Genomic DNA, 19,945 nt, shown 5'->3' on the forward strand with positions numbered 1-19,945 from the left:
AAAATAGCCATCAGTTTTAGTATTATAATGCTGAATGCTCAAAAGCATAATATGGTGATGGCTTATTGTTCTTTGGCTTTTCGGGACAAAGCATGCATCTGACAAGACTATCAGGTCAAATACCTCTAATCTAATCTATTCTAATCTAATCCTGCAGGTCTACAGTCAAAACTCCAACCTCATCTGACCTTGCAGCTCTCACTGAAAGTAGTTTTCTCTGTCATATATAGTTGTTGCATTATGGGAAAGCCAAAATCAGCACTCAAAGGAGTTTCACTTTCTGCAAAGTGTTCTTCAGGCAAAATAAAAAACAATAGATTTAGTGGGATACTGCAGATTCTTTTTTAGCCTAAAAGCAAGTTTTTGTGAGTAAAACGTATCTTTTAGTGTGCAAAATCAGCTCAGAATGTTGGATGTAAATCAAATCAAGTGAACTAAAACTTTTTTCTAGTAACTAAAGTATTGCATTACTTTAAAATTTATAACAAAATATTGGAGTTACCTTTTTAAATAAGTAACTAAAGTTACATTGTTTTTAATGGACTGACACCTCTTCTGTCCTCATGTTGAGAGAAATTAAAAGTAAGAGGATTTGTGTGCACTCTGTAAACATGGTTAATGTAGTTCTAGACAAAATGTGAGCATGCATTTCATCTCATTTGCACAAAAACAGATAACATTTTCCTTAAAAATGAATAAAAACTATGCAATGCAATATATTTTTACCAAACCTGCAATGACCATTTTCAACCCAGCATTTTTTAGAGTGTGTTTTAAGTTTTATATTGCAAATGTAAATGTAAATCCATTTTCAACCCAACTTGGGTTGTTTTAAACCCAGCATTTTTTAGAGTGTACAAGAAAGGTGATAAACGCAAAAGTAACGTAACATTTTACTTTCAATAAAAGTGATACAATTAGTGATCTGTTTTTAGGAAGTAAAGTGTTACTTTTAAAGGTTCCCTTATAGTTTTAATTATTATCATTTTAAGGTTAGATTCCATTTCAAACTTAAAAATGTACAAATTACAGCATTAGATAACAACAACAAAAAAAAAGTAACACGTTTAACTAAATCAGTTAACACAAAGTAAATCAATACAAGAAAAATAAATAATATTGTTCGAATATTGTTCAAAATGAATTTAGAACTTTAATAATTTGTGGAAAATGTTAATTCATGTGATGAACAATACTATAATGTATTAATTACATTCATACATGTATTTAACATGTAACCTTTGCAATAGTTCAGAGATAGTATTATTTAGCACATGATACATTGTTTTATTTATTTTCTTTGGTTTCATTCATTGAATGTGTTCATGGAGATTTTTTATAGATTATTTTATAAAAGTATTTGTATGAAATGTATAAATGTATTGAGGCTGTTATGTACAGTCTCTGTGCAATGGTATGACTAATTAATTGATATTGTTTTGATCTTATGATATCTATTTTCACATGCACTGCCCAAAATAAGGTCATGTAAGACAAGGTAAAGTAAGTCGCAATTTATGACATAACCTGCCTTTTATTTGTAATTTTTACTCAATTCCTACCAACCTACTTAACTCGTCTGGTCCACTAGAGGGGGCTGGTAGCACAAAAGGTAGGCTAGTTGTCAAGATGGTATGTTGAATCGTTTTTTTGTTTGTTTTTTTGTTTTTACAGTCTATGGTTAAATCGTGTCCATAAATCGTCTGGATATACCATTGTTTTACATTTGATAATCTCTCCATATATTAATATCACACACATTTAAAATAATCGGATTTATAGCTCACAATTGTGGAGAAATAAATCAGAAATGGGATGTGCTAGACTAAACTCGCAGTTGTAATGGGGGAAAATTCCGAATTGTGAGATAAAAAGTCGCAATTATCTTTTACATTTTTAATTCCGTGCCGTAAACAATCTTCCATTAGACTACGAGTCAGTGTTGTTTAGTTGAAATATGAATCATCATTTCTCTGAGCTGCACGCACCTGCTGAACATCTGATGCTGAGCCTGAGTAATGAGCCTGACGCTGCCAGGACAGAAAGAAACCCAGCAGCTACAAACAGTTTGAGAAATATCCAGAGCCGACAGAAAAGCCGTGCGAGTAACCGAGATAAACAGTTAAACACTGGCGAATTAAAAGCATAGGCCTATCAATCTTTTTTATATAAATTTGACGAGCCTGTTTCTCCAAAAAAAAAAAAAAATCTTACTAGAAATAGTATTTTCGTTAACTAAAACTTGATTACTGTACTTGGGTACTTGTATTTGGGTTTTCACTGGAAGGAAGGGATTATTTATATCTTCGTTTATTTTATATGGACATCAAGTTCACGCACAGGTCAAACTGACTTTGTAATAACTCCTGATCTCCACTAGATGTCGCTATTGTAACATAAACCGCAGCTCTGGCTCTTATTCCGGATTTCCTATTAAAACTGACTAACAGTTCTCTTTAGCATCCTGCTAGTCTCTTAATATTTTGTCAAATTTTGTTTCCATTAGTGACCATGCCACCGAGAGCTGAGCTGTTTTAACTAAAAGCAATTTGCAGTAACATTTCTTAAAATATGTGCAAAAAAAAAAAAATCTTACTTATTATTTTGTCTTGTTTTTTAGTCCAAACATCTAAAAATTCTTAAAACAAGAAGTATTTACTAGACAAGCAAAAGTAATTGTCTTGTTTTGGGGGAAAATAAAAACGTTCTTAATTTTGATTTTTTTTTTTTTTTTTTTTTTTTACATTTTGAGTTTTAAAAAACAAAAAATTTTACTTGTCTAGTAAATGTTTCTTAATGTAAGCATTTTTAGAAATTTTGACTAGAAACAAGACAAAAATACTAAGTAAGAAAAGCATTTTTTGCATTGTGCTATTTTTTGTCTCAAGATGAACACCAGTCGGCCTAATGATTTTCTAAGGCATTCTTATAAAAGCTACTTAAATGTCTTAATTGAATTAAGGCCTAATCCTGGCATAATCTAAACACTTTTTTGTGAAACCAAAAGTGATTCACTATACACTAAGTATAAACTTTTTAAAGGAACTATAGACTGTGTAAGAAATGTATTTCAGCTAATCATAAAAAGGCCCTAATATGTATAGACATTAATAAATCATGTTAATTTCAAATACTTATATCACTAACAACTGAAAACATTAGTCCGGCCAGGATATTTCATTTAAAAGTTGTTATTGCAGCCTTTAACTGATGTTGACATGTTGTGTTTTGGCCTGAAGCTCCCCCCTCCACCTATCCAACAAACACAAAAGCCCCGTTTCCACCAAAATTACCCGGAACAATTTGTACCAGGAACTTTTTTACAGGAACTTTTCTCCCCCCAGACCTGCAGCTGTCTGCGTTTCGACCGCGATAAAGTTCCGAGAAGATTAGGCAAATTAGTCCGGTGATGTAGGACTGCGCGCGACTGCTCCTCCAAATCAGTGAAGGACATGTAATCATTTTTAAGTGTACCGATTGAAAGATTTAGTGAACTGTTTACATGAGACGTTATCTAAACCGATCTGGTGTTTACATGTGATGACTTTCAATCGCAATCATTTTGTCACATGCAGTTTGTCTGCCGCACCAAAAATGTCGCCGCTGTTTTCTCCAGCAGCTGAATGTGTTAACTGTAGCCCATAGCAACTCTTAACGGCCACCAGGACTAATACAGTATTAAATATAGCTATTTTGTTGTGTTTGTGTATATGTCAGGAGATGGCGCTATAGTTCACCTGTTGTTACCTATAAAAGGTGTAGAGTAAGAATGGAAGGGTTGTTGCACCTGCTGTCAATCATGTAACCATCTGGCACTGTTGCTTTGTTTGTCCTGCTTGTGGACTGAATAAACACTTGAGAATTGGGAACTTTCTTGTCCTCATGCTTACCTGGAGCTAAACATAACAAATTGCCGACGAGGATTTTGCTGTCCTACATGAAAGATGTCTGCAGTTGCTTCTTTTCCTACGCCATTCTTACCATGTCCGGGTGAGCCGTCTATTCCCTTTGAAGTCTGGTTGAAGATGTTTGAGAACTATTTACTTGTCATAAATGCATCAGGAGATGAATGGCCAGTTGCAAGAAAGCGAGCTTTGTTTCTTCATTGCCTAGGAACAGAAGGTCAGAGATTATTCTATACTTTACCAAATCAAGGAGAGACAATGAAGGATGCTATTCAGACTTTAAAACTGCACTTTATTCCTCGACGTAATGTTGTTGCTGAGCGTCATGCATTCAGAAAACGAATTCAAGCCTCAGGGGAAACAATTTTGCAGTATGTTGCTTCTCTTCGGGACCTAGCAGCCACATGTGAGTTTGCATCTAATGATGATGAGATGTTGCGAGATCAATTAGTGGAGAATGTAAACAGTCATCGTATTAGAGAACGTCTGCTATTAGAGACTGATTTGACTCTTAACAAGGCTATCACGATTGCTACGCAAATGGAGGCTGTTGGTGAACAAGCTAAACTTTTTTCCAATCTGAATTCAGAACCTGTTCAAGCAATACAAGTGACTGGTGTGCCTGCTGTTGATCGTTACACAAGACAATCACCTTTGAAACCTCTGGCTGTGCCTTCAAAGTCGTCTGCTACTCTCTTGACTCGTGCATGTTACCGCTGTGGATCTACCAGGCATCTTGCAAATGATCCCAGATGCCCTGCAGTTTCTGTAAAGTGCAATAATTGTCAAAAGGTGGGACATTTTTCCAGAGTGTGTCGTTCACAGCAAACACGTTCTGTCCATGAGATTGAATTGCCTGAGCTTCAGATTCTTTACATGCATGATTCAGTATCTAATAAGATAAAGTGCATTACTACTATCATGACTGCATCAGCTTCTGTACCTGTGGAGTTGATTGTGGATTCTGGATCTTCAGTTTCTATTCTGCCAAAATCTTTGTATGAAAAACACTTCAAGCAAGATGCCTTGCTGCCTCCTGCTGTTAAATTGGTAACGTATTCACGAGATCCAATACCAGTGCTTGGCTGTCTACCTGTTACTGTTACTAGAGATGATATGAACTGTAATACGTCAATATTCATTGTTGAATGTGGCACAGCTCTTCTTGGAATGGATTTGATAAATGGATTGCATCTTAAGTTTGAAGGTTCTTCTATTCTTCCAGGACATGTTCAGTCTTCAGTTCCTGTAATGCGACTTTCTGCTTCTGTGCCTGTTGGCAAGCTAGGATGTGCAAAAGGCTTTGTGCATAAGGTAAAAATTTCTCCAGATGTAAAACCTGTTCGTCAGAAACTCAGAAGGTTACCATTGTCTGTTCGAAATGCTGTTAGTGATGAACTGCAACGTCTTCTTGACCTGGGTGTTATTGAACGAGTGGATGCTTCGCAGTGGATTTCTCCAATTGTAGTTGTTCAGAAGAAGACGGGTGGCATTCGTATGTGTGTAGATCTGAGAGAACCAAACAAAGCTGTTGTTGCAGATTGTTATCCGTTGCCCCATATTGAGGAGATGATGTCTACGCTGTGTGGAGCAACTGTCTTTTCTACAATTGACTTAGAGAATGCTTACTTCCAGCTTTTGTTACATGAAGAAAGTCGTGATCTGACTGCATTTATTACCCATGAAGGGTTATTCAGATTCTGTCGAGTACCTTATGGCCTTGCCTCAGCTCCGTCTGCATTTCAGAAAATGCTAGCAACTGTACTGCAAGGGTTGCCAAATGTGGCTAATTATCTGGATGACGTTATTGTCTGGGGACACACAAAAAGTGAACATGATCACATGCTTAAAGTGGTTATTCAGCGTATACATGATGCAGGCTTACAGTTGAATGATTCAAAGTGTCACTTTAACAAAAGCAGTTTGCGCTTTCTTGGTCATACTGTATCTGCACAGGGTATTTGCCCAGATGAGGATCATCTTAGTGCAATGCTTCATGCTCCTGTTCCTAATGATGCACATCAGCTCCGTTCCCTTCTTGGATTGTTGTCATGGTACAATAAGTTCATTCCAAATTTTGCCACAGTAGTAGAACCATTGCGTGCTTGCATTAGACAAGGTTCTGAGTTCAGTTGGTCAGATGAAGCTCAGAAGAGTTTCAGTACTGTAAAGGAGTTATTGCTTCAAAGCCCTGCTTTAGCATTGTTTGACCCTAACTTGCCCACTGTCGTTTCAACAGATGCATCAGATTATGGACTAGGTGCTGTATTCTCTCAAATCCATGAAAACAACACAGAGCGTATTGTTGCGTTTGCTTCAAGAACCTTGTCTACTTCTGAACGAAAATATTCAACGATTGAAAAGGAAGCTTTAGCATGTGTCTGGGCGGTTGAAAAATGGAGAACTTACCTCTGGGGTCGAAAATTTCTTCTACGTACAGATCATCAGGCCTTGACAGTGCTTCTCTCCTCTAAAGGTACAGACCGCGCTGGAATGAGGATAGCGCGTTGGGCAGAGCGACTCTTGTGTTTTAACTATGAGGTTAATTATTATCCAGGCTCTAAAAACCAGGTTGCTGATTATCTTTCTCGCCTACCCTTGCCGGCTTCTGATGAGGATCTTTCTGATACTGAGCCTGAGTTTGTTGCATTTCTGTCTTCTGAAATGTCTGCTGTGTCTCCAACTGAATTTGCTTCTGCCTCTGCCTCATGCTCAGAAATGACTGCGCTACGTGCTCAGATTGTTCGTGGATGGCCTTTTTCATCAGCGGCAGTGGATGTTGTTTTACGTCCATATTTTCAAGTACGTGATGAACTTGCTGTGCAAAAGGACTACGTGTTTAGAGGGTCACGTCTGGTTGTTCCTGTTTCATTACGACATGTCTTGGTGAGTCTGGCTCACGAAGGTCATCAAGGAATAGTGCGTACGAAGCAGCGCATTCGTGAACTTTATTGGTGGCCTGGTATTGACTGTTTGGTTAAGGAGCAGATTAAGAATTGTGAAGTTTGCTTGTCTTCTGATAAGACTACAACTCTCCGTGTTGCACCATTACAACCTGTACCTTTTCCATCTGTGCCATGGGAAAAAGTGGCTGTTGACATTGTTGGCCCATTTGAAACCGCTACTTGGGATTGTCGGTACATTATGACATTAATTGACTATCATAGTAAGTGGCCAGAAGTAGCATTCACTTCTTCAATCACAAGTAAAAATGTGATCAACTTCTTGACATCAGTCTTCAGCAGATTTGGACATCCTCATTACATTGTATCTGACAATGGATGTCAATTTAAGTCAGTGGAGTTTGCAGCATTTCTGAAAGAGAGAGCTATTCAACATCTACATACGTCAGTGTATCATCCAGCTGCAAATGGAGCTATTGAAAGATTCCATAGAGTACTGAAGAGTTCTATTCAATCAGCGATTCTGTCTGGAAAGCCATGGAAATCAACAGTTACAGCATTTCTTCAAACTTACCGTGCTACTCCCCATTCTGTTACTGGACGGTCTCCTTCTGAGTTGCTCTGTGGCAGGAAAATGCGCACTCGCCTTAATGTCCTTCCTCCTCCTATCATTTGTAAGAATGCTGATGTGAGTCAGAAAGTGGCATTGTCCCAAAAGAAGATGAAAACATACACAGACCTCAAACGAAGAGCTTGTACTCCTGAGTTCAAACCAGAAGATTGGGTGCGTATAAAAATTCCAGTTCGTGTTCCTAAAGGACATCCTAGATTCTCAAAGCCTTTGAAAATTGTGCGTCAACTTGGTCCATGTACTTACCGGTTGACAGATGGGAAAACTTGGCATGCGTCTCATCTGTCTCCAGCTTGTGCACCTGTGGAAGATGGCAGTGAGAGTGAATTAGTGTCCTTGCCTCTTCAGTCTGTCCCTTCCTCTACTGTGTTGCCTAAAAATGAACTTGTGAACTTGCCTACTCAAACTGCCTCTCCATTAGTTCCTGAAAGATCTTCATCACGAGTAAAACGCCCTCCACGTTGGTTGCACGATTATGTCACTTAAAAAAAAAAAAAAAAAAAAAAAATCTATTTTTACACTAATTGAATTTGATGTAACTATTGTATTGGCTTTGCCTATTGCACCAACTTTGTATTTTGGGGGGGAATTTACAGTTCTAAGTAATGGGGGAATGTTGTGTTTGTGTATATGTCAGGAGATGGCGCTATAGTTCACCTGTTGTTACCTATAAAAGGTGTAGAGTAAGAATGGAAGGGTTGTTGCACCTGCTGTCAATCATGTAACCATCTGGCACTGTTGCTTTGTTTGTCCTGCTTGTGGACTGAATAAACACTTGAGAATTGGGAACTTTCTTGTCCTCATGCTTACCTGGAGCTAAACATAACATATTTGTTGTAAAGTGTAATAATCATCTCAGGAAAAAAAAATCTTCTGTCAGGCGCAGTTAAAGTAAAAACTGCCTGGGGCAATATACGCTGTGTTATTACTCCAACATTATCTTCATAACTTACGTAATAAAAAGTTTACCCCTCAGAAAAATGAGCTTTCCTCTCTTGTCAACATGAGCGCGGCGCGCGCCGTCACGTCATGTAAGGACACACACTTAAAAGTAATCGGTCAGGTCGTTTACATGGTGAAAAAAAATTAATAACGAGTATGGAAGAGATTCAAGCTGTGCTGCTTTTGCTGGTTATGTATAGGTTTACTAAAGAGGTAATTAACAACGACAGAAAAGAGCAATAATATGCAGATTCAGCAGCATGCAGCTGCAGCATATTCAGAAAGCTTGTAAAGCTAGATTTAAAATGACAATGTATATTATTATCAGCTATTACGGACATTGAACGTGAGATGGCTGAGACGACCGCGCGCCATCAGACAGAGCAAGACTGATATTTACTGAACGCAGAACGAACCTCGCAAAAGACTTTTAAAAATGCCGGTTGAACTGCGTGAGCTCAACCAATCAGCATGTTCAGCGCCCAAGTCCCGCCCTCGAAAGTTCCTGAACTTTGAAAAAGTACTACCTCGCGAGCAGGGCCGTTTGGAGGGGGAAATATTTACCCGGAACTTCATTTATACCCTGGTTCCTGCGGTCTAAACACACGAAGTACCACCCAAAGTTCCTAGTTCCCAAGGGGGTAATCTAGCGCTCGGAAAGCGTTCCACCCCTAGGGGCTGCCATTGCTAACCAAGCCATCACCTGCTGTTAGCATCCCATTGACTCCCATTCATTTTTGAGTCACTTTGACAGTGAATAACTTTACATCAGAGGCGTTTAAAGACTCCATTTGTCCATTGTTTATTTCTAAAGAAACACGACAATGCATAAAAGGCTCCGTTACCTTGTATCTTACACTATCGCCCCGTAGAAGCTGTTTTTGTAAAAATAGGCTAACTATTGCGTCATAACCAACGCGACTCTGTCGCACAGTTGAGAAATTACCAAGGGGGTAATCTAGCGCTCGGAAAGCGTTCCACCCCTAGGGGCTGCCATTGCTAACCAAGCCATCACCTGCTGTTAGCATCCCATTGACTCCCATTCATTTTTGAGTCACTTTGACAGTGAATAACTTTACATCTGAGACGTTTAAAGACTCCATTTGTCCATTGTTTATTTCTAAAGAAACACGACAATGCATAAAAGGCTCCGTTACCTTGTATCTTACACTATCGCCCCGTAGAAGCTGTTTTTGTAAAAATAGGCTAACGATTGCGTCATAACCAACGCGACTGTGTCGCACAGTTGAGAAATTACCGTATAGACCTGAGGAGACGCTCACAGGCAATCTTTTACTGTCTATGAGACAGTCGGGGGGACGTGGAGACATAAAGTCTGATAAAGTCAAGGGGGAAGAATGGGGAGAAGACCATAGTGAGCCAAAAGCAACGGGAGAAAATATTTAAACAACGTGATTCAGCTTTCGCTTTCCACATCTACTAGAAGACCTACAGCTGTCAGACAGGAGGCTCACGTCACATCTACGTCGTCAAGCTCAGTCTGAGCCTGCGCAGTTCGCTCAGCCATCAGGAAGTGAGTGCCCCTAGGTTGACTTCATTGAACGCCGTAGAAGTCAATGGGAACGCTCCGTCCATTTCTTTTACTGTCTATGGAAATTACCGTATACGACAATTCACCATGACGTCACAACAGTAATAAACGTTCTTCCGGGTGGCAAAAGCCGAAGCGTTCCTATGGCAACGCTAGTATTCAGACATAGTTAACATGATTATTGAGGGACCGATTAATTAATTCAGGAGATAGCAATACATGAAATGCCTAACCTTGGTCTAGCAGATGTAGTGCTAGTCTAATACCACAATTTTTAAATGAGCTTCAGCCTACCATTGAGTAGTTATTTTAGTGACTGTTGCTGTTTGAATTACAATATGTTAGGCTATCGTAGATAGTCTATTTCCCTCTTCTCTGCTTTTCAACAAATCCTTTGCACACATTTTTTCTTTATTTTTTGTATCTGAAGCTATAGCAGCAACATTGAAAGTTCCGGTGTCTGTGTTTAACACGAAACCTTGTGTGATTGCGGCCGGCTCGCGGTGCAGTCATGCTGTTTCCCAGCTGATTTGATGCAATGATCCACTTTAATGACTCGTGGCATCTGCAATATCTCACAAACTCCCGATGTTAAAATATGTTATATTTATAATTTTATATGGAACTAATCACTACCTGTTAGCAGTCATGTAAACATCCATTATTGATATAAAATAGCCGAAATCACATGAACAATCACACAAAAACCTTATTCCATAGTTATCGTGTGTTTATTAGCTTCTTAGTTCACGCGTAGAAATTTAGAATAGGCCCGTTCGAGCCAGAATGAGGAAATGTCCGAGACAGTAGGAGAGAGGTCTGCGCATGTTTTAACTCTTTTATATCGAATAATTCCGTGAGAAATGAATAGAAATTGTATTCTGTAAGACGAAATATTTTGCAAACGTGATATGTCAATATTTCTCCAAATATGCGGACTTTTAAACTAGAGCTAAACTGAAAGCTGTTCTTTGCGATCTCTGTGAACACAAATGAGCCAGTGAAGACGAGAGAATAAAGTGCGTCTGATAATCTATTCAAATTATCGTTCATAACGGATCGATAATAACTCCTGACATAAATTAAGAATTGAATGTCACTGCAACCCAGTTTTATCATAAACAGTGTTCAAATATCAAAGCTGGAGTCTTTAATCTTTCTGATGATACTGAGTTTGTCCAGATAATGTGTGATGAGCAGTGAATGTTGAACAATAGTAATCTGAGGCCGTATGATCTTTGAATCGTAAGGGGTTAAAAGAGATCTAAAGTTTACTAATATTAGTCTCGAAATTCCCCAGCTGAAGATAATTATGCTCTGCTATGATTTTGTAGATGGACCATTTTGAGAATACTTCTCTGTAGCGCCACTTTTGACGACGTCCACTCTCCTCACCCACAGGTTTTGCTGCATATATTACTTCTTTCTGAATGAAATCGATAAAATCCTACACCTTTTCCTGTATATCTGATGGCGCAACCCCAAACACAACACGTTTTCGTCATAGTTTCAACTTTAAACAACAGCAATGTTCTTAACTATGTTACTATTTACAGTAGCCGGCTGATCTCTTCAGTTTGTCAGTAGAAGCCGCTCGTGTTCTGCCACCCGGAAGTATCTTGAGGCGATTGTTTACAAACATTCTGAAATGGTCTATAGACCTGAGGAGACGCTCGCAGGCAATCTTCTACTGTTTATGAGACAGTCGGGGGGACGTGGAGACATAAAGTCTGATAAAGTCAAGGAGGAAGAATGGGGAGAAGCCCGTAGTGAGCCAAAAGCAACGGGAGAAAATATTTAAACAACGTGATTCAGCTTTCACTTTCCACATCTACTAGAAGACCTACAGCTGTCAGACAGGAGGCTCACGTCACATCAACGTCGTCAAGCTCAGTCTGAGCCTGCGCAGTTCGCTCAGCCATCAGGAAGTGAGTGCTCCTATACTGACATCACTTAAAGCCGTAGAAGGCAATGGGATCCCTCAGTCCATTTCTTTTACTGTCTATGCTAGTTCCTGGGTAAAGTTCCTGTGGTGGAAACGGGGCTAAAGTCAGTAGTGTTTCAGCATACGGGTTGCCAGATCTGCTCTAGTTACCACAGCTGCAGATCTAAAAACGTTCCTGCTGGATCCATGCAGCCTATCTGGCAACCTCGAGTCAGGGGGAAGGGGGAGAGGGGATAGTGATTGCAGTACCATTTTGGCCACAATCTTACATACACTTCCTTTAAGTAAAGGTTAAATAAGGCTTCAGGTGCTACTTAATGATTTTCAGTTGCTCAAGGGCTGTTTGAAAGAACACTCAACCAATTACAGATAAATACATTGGGTGGCTTATGAACCGAAGAGATCAGAGCCCTGCTTTATCACCATTATGACCTTGAACAAAGTAGTATTGTTGCTTTTTTTAACTGGAACAAAAAAATGGACCATAAAAGTGTTCCACGTGGCTTGTGCAAAGTCTTCTGAAATCATATAGCTTTGTATGAGCAACAGACAAAAATTTTAGTCATTGTTCCCGAAAAATATTGCCCTTCACTGCACACTTTATATCTCAATCTCGGTGTGTTTGAACGTGGACAATTAAAGTGGTCATGATCATGAATATTGAGAAATAAACTTTCCCTTGAGCTTTTTATATATAAAAGGTCCCGATAATATAAGAATATTCTGTAAGTTTCAGAGATGAAAACGTATTTGTTAGTCAAAGAAAAACTTTTATTGGCACCAGGCCCAGAAAACGATTGATCTCAGAATATGTCAACCCTTGATGTCATCGTATGAAACAAAGCCTCAACATAAGATCAACAACGCCTGATTCTGTAACCCCGCCCACCGACTTTTGCCTGACAAGACATTACTTTTAATGAATATCAAGCTCATGTGGGGAAGACATTGTGCGTTTGTTTCTTCATTTCACCACAGGTTCATTTGTAAACAAGAGACTGACAGACAGGATGAGATTACATGAATGAATAAAGCAACACACTTGTGTTAGTAAACTTTTTTTTAAAATATATATATATATATATATATATATGTATATGTATATATATAATATGTGTGTGTGATAGTATTGCATTGTTACAGATCATTTGATAACTATTGTGTGTACATATCTAACAGAACATACCATAGCACGCTTTCAAAGGAAATATCCTTTATCCTGAATAATGCTTTATGGTGGTGTTGTTTCGTTGCAATTCTCGATCAGACTCGGGTATGTATGGGCCAGGGCTCGCAAAGCCCGTGTGTGTGTGAATCATGCATAGATGAGAGATAAATCATTTTGTTTATTTGATAAAGACGCTTTGTGAGCTCTGTGAGCAATTCATTCCAGTTTTCCGTTTCCCCACACGCTTTTAAAACAATTCCCTCATGTACTGAGAGGGAAGCTGAAGCTCATTAAATATGCAAATATTATCCAATCCTAGCCGTGGGCGTTTACTTACCATCCAAACTTACAAAGTTTGGAAGTCTGTAGCTATTAACTCAGAAAGTTGGTGACTTCTGCACACTGTGCCTTAGCACTGACCCCACTCATTTTAGGTATAGCTTACCACTTTGTGGCTGAGTTGATGTTGTTCCCAATTGCTTCCACATAATTATATATACCACTAACAGTTGACCGTGGACTATTTAGTAGTGAGGAAATTAGACCAATGGACTCTATCTATCTGGCAAGCTATCACGGTATACCATGCTTGAATTCACTGAGCTCCTGAGAGCGACCCGTTCTTTCACAAATGTTTGTAGAAGCAGTATGCATGCATAGGTGCTTGATGCCATACACCAGTGGCCATGGAAATGATTGGAGCACCTGCATTCAATGATTTTTTTTTTTTTTTTTTTTTGGTGTCCCAATACTTTTGGCAAAATAGTCTATTTAGTCTAAAGGTTCAATTTATTTTTTTATTATGACTATTATTTCACATCAGGCTTTATAGGGCTAATGGCTTTCTTGTCCTTGACAAATGAGGTCACTATAAACTAAATGCAACTTTCATTCATTCAGTAGTTTCTGAGTTACATTGAGGAATAAAGAATTACTGAATGACAAGAAGATTCGCATTTGCTCAAGCTTATTGTGCTTTCCAACTCATTGGAAAATCTGCATCACTGTTACTATAATTAGTATATTAGCATCTCACTCACTATGTCATGCACTGTTCCACCAGAACTATAGTGAGAACACCTCACACACACACACACACACACACACACACTGAATCCGACTCCAGCCTGTTGGTTCTGGTTAAAACTTCCCCACACTAGGAGGAACATGTCATGCATAAACTCTTTCACATGCATACACACAAATGCATTTCAGACACATTAAACATGCATCTACTATGTTTGCATCTATATAAGTACACTTCTGTGAAGCGTTAGAGGTAATTTATAAGAAGTCTTATCAGAGGTCAGAGGTCAGTGTCCAGATTCTCATTCAGGCCGTGATCAAATCCCATCTGGTAGCATCACATAAGGAATTCGAGACCATGGTTATCTCTATGTTTTACTACACACATTCATGAGCACATTGTTAAAGGTCAAAGCCTGCAGCCAGCAGATCTCTCATTTCCTTCACAAGCTTCATGAAAAGCAACCACCCCTCTACACTTTCAAATCCCTGCCTTAAATCAGATACAGATGGCCTCACAGCCTTCTCCTGTCAACCAATCACAGCAGAGGCGGGTGCAGGCTCCACCTCCCGGTGTACGGAGAAGGCTGTAGGGTGACAGAGTGCATGTAGAGATGAAACAGGCCCTCTGTGCTGTAAATATGATATGCATGACAGTCACAACAAACATGCGCACCTATATACACATGACAGGGATTGTGGGATAAATGACAGTGCGGTGGGATACTGCTGGTTTAGGGCAATAACTCATTTAAAGATGTGCACCATGTAAGTTAATAAACAAACTGTAAGCTATAGATATATAAAATCATTATGAAATGTAGGAGAATGTTTAATTTGCACAGACAACTATAAGTAAGCCATTTGTAAGCCAAAAAAAATGTAAATACTGTGCATGTGTAGTGGTATTCAATGGTAAGTTCACCCAAAAATGAAAATTCTGTCATTAACTATACTCACCCTCGTGTTGTTTCAACCCCTTAAGATCTTTGTTCATCTTTTGGCGACAAATAAATATGTTTTTGATGAAATCGGAGAGCTCTCTGAGCCCTCAGACAGCAATGTAATTAACACTTTCAAGGCCCAGTAAGGTAGTAAGACATCCTTATTTGTTCACAAAGCAGAGGACAAGACAGTCTGACTGATATGTTACACATTTGGGCCTAGAACGGACCTGTTTCTCAATCTGTGATCAGTACGTGTTGATGGGTGTTTAGTGACCATTGTTGGCCTTGATCAATGTTCGAAAGCTAGGAATGTCCTTTTAGCGCGGTCAGAGAACATAAAATCCCCAGGGGGCAACACATTCTTTCATTTGGCCTAAAATATGTGCGTAGCTGAATTAGACATTTAAATCAGATGTGTTATACTGCATTCTGTACTATCTAGAGCATGTCACATGCTTCTCACTCCACATGCCTCCCCTTAGTAACGGAAAAAAAGAGCACAACTTCTCTGCGTGTCTCTGGTAAGCGTCATGGTGACAGTTCTGATCCTGTAGATGGCTATCTAAATGCAACAGTATTATATTTCATATTTTAGTTGTATTGAAGGTCGTGGTGATGCGAACTCATGGCGAGTTCCATCCGTATTCAATGGTTGTTTGATCTAACCTGGCCTTTAAAATAGCATATTTTCACCTGGATTTTAAGCTCTTAGCACAATCACAAAAGACTATTGTATGAAAATGAATCACTAAAAAAAACATAGATAAAGATTTTTGAATTGTGCTGGGTTTTCAGTTAACAAATTCTGGAAATGACTTTTAGTTGAGCAGAAAGGATATTAGAACATGCTAATACAACATTAGCTGTGCCAAATGAAATCAGAAAGGCATCCACCCCGCTGATGGTTGTGTCCGACAGTCCGACCATTATTCTGAATTACTCGTCTCAGCTGCTGATGTAAATATTTGGTTTGTGTGCAGAAAAATAGACTTCTGTTTATCATAAATGCCACAGAAACAGGGGGAGATACAGGCTGTTCTCCTCGTGAACTGCAGGCAGATGTTTTGAAAGGGACTTGAAAAGAGAAGAAGTTCAGCGTGGATAAACAGGCCTGCGGACTAGTTTGCTTGTGTTGTGGGCTCGTGGGTTAAAGTTCTGACATCCGATCTGTTCAAACAGAGATGGGTCATTCTACATCTGTAGAAGTGGAACAATAACCGATAGAGGGAGAGGACTTGTGCAGCAACATTGATTCTGTGATATGGGAATGATGTACACTCTCTACAACAAGAAAGATGATATTTTGATATTTGAAATTACTGTTTTGTTCAAAGAACGAATGTCAATGAGGTCGAGAACAACACGGTACACTTTAATTGCATGGACAAAAAAACCTAGCATTTTCTTAAGCATTCCACAGAATTTAAAAAAGTCATACAGGTTTGGAATGGCATAAGATTAAAAAAAAAACTATTTTAAAACCGACACAGTGAACTTTTCCTGTGGTTTAGTCTGAGGTTTTAATGATGGCAGTGATGGGTGTGTCTGCTCCTGATAAAGCTGTCCTTATGGGCTTCGAACCCTAAAAGATGATGAAACCAAGTTCTGCCAGAAAGACTCGGGAGAATAGATACTGTGACAATAATCCATTTATTAACAACCCAGCAAGCAATAAAGTACTTTGGCATAGGCCCCGTCCGTAGCTCGCAATAAGAGGGTATGGACTCTGCCTATCCTGCCTGAAGATGAAGGCAGAGGTGCAGCCGAGGTGAGGTATGGAAGGGACCATCCTGGTGGTGGTGGGGTGGAGTAGGGAAGGATTTGACTTGGAGGTGGTGGGGAGGATGGCGGTGAATTGGAGCGTCAGCATCTGCAAACTCAAACATGAGTAAGTACCGATCTTTTATACCCGAGTATTAGAATGTGATTGGATAGATAGAAGTTAAAGTGACGTAACAATTAAGTCTTCCTGGCAGAACTTATGCTAAAGCTTTCATTTACATAGATAATGCCAGTGTCTGTTTAAACAGAGAGTGCAAGAAAGAGAAAAAGGTTTGCACTTGAATCATTTATTTATGCACTGAATTAATAATGTTGTGCTCGTTTCAATCAAACTAAGTGTTTTGAACAGCTAATAATTTCACCTTTGAATCGAATTGATTTGGCACATGAATCATGTTGGCAATAATGTTTTCGGACATATCACATATGGTACCTGTAGCGCATAACTATAGAGATCTGAGACATTCTACTAATATTGATGTCCACTCCTATGGAATGCTTGAGTGGGGAGTTTCCTGGAATTTCAGTTTTTTGAGAGAGTTTTTGCTCTCACTCCTGCGGCATTTTTCATACTTTCCAAATGTAATACAAATATAGAATGTAAATAAACTCAACTAGATGTTTTTTGGGGGGGTCAGAATGCTGTCTTTAAGAATGTTTCATCAAAACTGATCTCATGGTGAAACACTATTGGGAAACCTCTATGAAAATATAACAGTTCCTGTAACAAATCCTGATCCTTGCATCATGTATAAAAGACACACCCACTATATAAAGGTGAACCTTTGTAAACTGCATGTCTGTTGAATGTTCACACACATGTTTCAGTAATTTCACAATGCATAGTTTGGAATTCTGTGTTGAGAATGTTTAAATGGCCTTTAATTATTCTAAATTAGTCCATGGAGTAGGCCTACAAAATTATTTGAAGCAACTGGATTTTGCTTTGACTCACGAGTGATTAATGTATGATAAAGGTTCTGCCAAGAGCTTCTTTGGTTATGGACTTTATGGCTACTATCTGTGTTTGCATGCTGGTGCACACCAGAAATATTCATATAAACATAACAAGTGGTTTACCAAGACATATTTTCCATTTTTGTTTCTCTTTAATTTCTGAGTTCTCTCATGTCAATCCCTGATTCATGATTCGGTATGAGAGAATGTGTTCTCTTTGCTGCTCTGACTGAAGCTCATGCTTAACAAAAGACACTAATTCATCTCTGCTGGTACAGCACAGCAATTTCACATGCTGTCAACTGGAAATGAAAGAAAGGACGACAGCAGAATATTATGAATACAAAAAAAGCTACAAAAAGATCTAAAAACAGATATCTAAACATCCTTTTAAACAATCATTTTACTTGAGTAGTAATGTTACGTTAGAAAATCAATGTATTGGCTATCTATAGAAAAAGTAGGCTACTGAGAAAATGTGCTTAAAGAAAGAAAAATACTACAAGTAAAAAGTATCCACATTAAATTGTACATGAATAGCATTATTCAGGTTTTTTCCCCTCTCGAAATGAATATATCTGGTTTTAAGAATGTTTCGATGTTTTATTTTAAAACGAGACCAAATACCTTACTTTTCAACACGTTTTAGTGTTGGACACGACTTAAATATAAATTTTACTTCCTGTTATATAACTCTAGTTCATTGAAATGACAATGGGGTTGTAAATAACATATAGCAATAGCTTCAAAGAGTCCCGGTGAAGTTAACATCACGTTCAAAGTCATCATAAATCCTAATGTCCTTGTAACCGGAGACTGTTGCACCACATAGAGTTCGTGGGACTGTGCAGTAGTTGTGCGCATGCGCATGTTTCTATCACAGTCGAGTCCACACACGGTCGGGGAAAGTCACACCACATATCCACAGAGCCATTCAGAGCTTTCCATGCTGCTCAGTGAACCAGGACCTCGGCTCGCACCGCACCGCACCGCAGAAGGATATCGCACACTTGCAACCGGAGTTGGTGAATGAAACTCGCAGGTAAGTGTTTCACGGGTGTATTTACAGACTTTGAATTAACTTACATGGTCCTGCTGGGGAGAGAGACGGGGTCCATTTAAAAGTCCACCTTGAGCGAAGAACACAATGAATTAACCTAAACTCTGGAGGGTGCTATAGCACATTCTCTTTGTGATTCATTCGCGAAGTCGCAGACCTGTAGTTTGAAACACTGTGCCAATTTAAGATGGGTTGCTGCGTAAATAGGGGGTTCGTTTGTGAACCTCCAACATTGAAACAGATCCTGCTCTCACAAGAAGTAGGTCTCTCCTTTATCACGTTCGCTTCTCTCGCCTATTGAGTTCATCGCCACGCACGCGTGTCACGTGCCCAATGAAGGCTGTAGATGAAAAATCAGCATCTTTTCCATTGTATTGTCTACCTTGTTTGATCGTTTTTTGAAGATTACTTTTCTGGTTTCAGTTAGTAATTTGATCGTTTAGTCTTAGGCTGAATCAAATCCTGATAAAGTGCCGAGCATCATAGACGTGCCGTGTTTTATGATGCCCTTAGTTGCTCTGTCTAGACGGGCATATTACTTTTGAGTCACGAGTAGCTTGATTCTCGGAGAAATTTGTGTTTGTGTTTTTCATCTCAACCCACCAAGCAATTATTTTAGAAGGGGACTTTTAAAAACCTGCTTAGTAGAGTAAACCGACACTTTTAATTAACAAATAAGTTCACTTCACCGTTCATATATTTGTGTCAAAATGCTAACTGTATGAAAACCAGATTAATACTGTCCATAAAATCATATTGTGTTTTTGAGAATCACCTTTAGTTTATCAGCTTTTTATTGCAGGGGAAGTTTCAACATCTCTGATGTTTCATCATGGTCTTATTAGTAGGCTAAGATCAATGATCAATGGTGCAAGCTGTAATCTCATGAGGGTAGATCGTCTCAGATTCAATCAAACAGATCTCTACTCAATTTAGGACTAGCATGGAGAAGAACAATGGTTTCTAGAGAGAGGTCAGACTGTTAAAATGGCACAAATGGTGCCATTCTGGACTCTCTGTGTGTTTGGTACTCTTCGAAACCTGATATGACTTTATTGTGTCTCGCTCTCTCTTTAGATAATGAATTCAGTCATAAAATGCACACATAATCGTTAGGGTACTTAATA

At 38.9% G+C, this 19,945-nt stretch overlaps 1 protein-coding gene and 1 long non-coding RNA gene across 9 annotated transcripts in view; one reads left to right on the forward strand and one right to left on the reverse strand.

The window, feature by feature from the left end:
- Window positions 1-3,927: 3,927 nt before the first annotated feature.
- On the reverse strand, window positions 3,928-8,235 carry LOC137038187 (uncharacterized). Of its 8 annotated transcripts, none has more exons than XR_010897425.1 (7): window positions 8,097-8,235; window positions 7,686-7,920; window positions 7,548-7,569; window positions 7,383-7,473; window positions 4,849-5,716; window positions 4,558-4,671; window positions 3,928-4,109 (listed from the first exon to the last, which is right to left on the reverse strand). It is a non-coding gene; the product is annotated as an uncharacterized lncRNA (long non-coding RNA). The 8 variants fall into 8 exon arrangements; XR_010897428.1 differs by lacking the exon at window positions 8,097-8,235 and having other exon boundaries at window positions 7,686-7,740; window positions 7,837-7,856; XR_010897422.1 differs by having other exon boundaries at window positions 7,383-7,569; window positions 8,107-8,235.
- Window positions 8,236-18,322: 10,087 nt separating this feature from the next.
- Window positions 18,323-19,945, forward strand: part of slc16a1b (solute carrier family 16 member 1b) — a 40,700-nt gene continuing 39,077 nt past the window's right edge. Inside the window, exon 1 of the mRNA XM_067413652.1 lies at window positions 18,323-18,800. The gene's annotated coding sequence lies outside the window, so the exon portion shown is untranslated. The remainder of the gene's footprint in view (window positions 18,801-19,945) is intronic.

This window comes from Pseudorasbora parva, chromosome 13 (genome assembly GCF_024679245.1).
Source record: "Pseudorasbora parva isolate DD20220531a chromosome 13, ASM2467924v1, whole genome shotgun sequence".
NCBI lineage: Eukaryota > Metazoa > Chordata > Actinopteri > Cypriniformes > Gobionidae > Pseudorasbora > Pseudorasbora parva.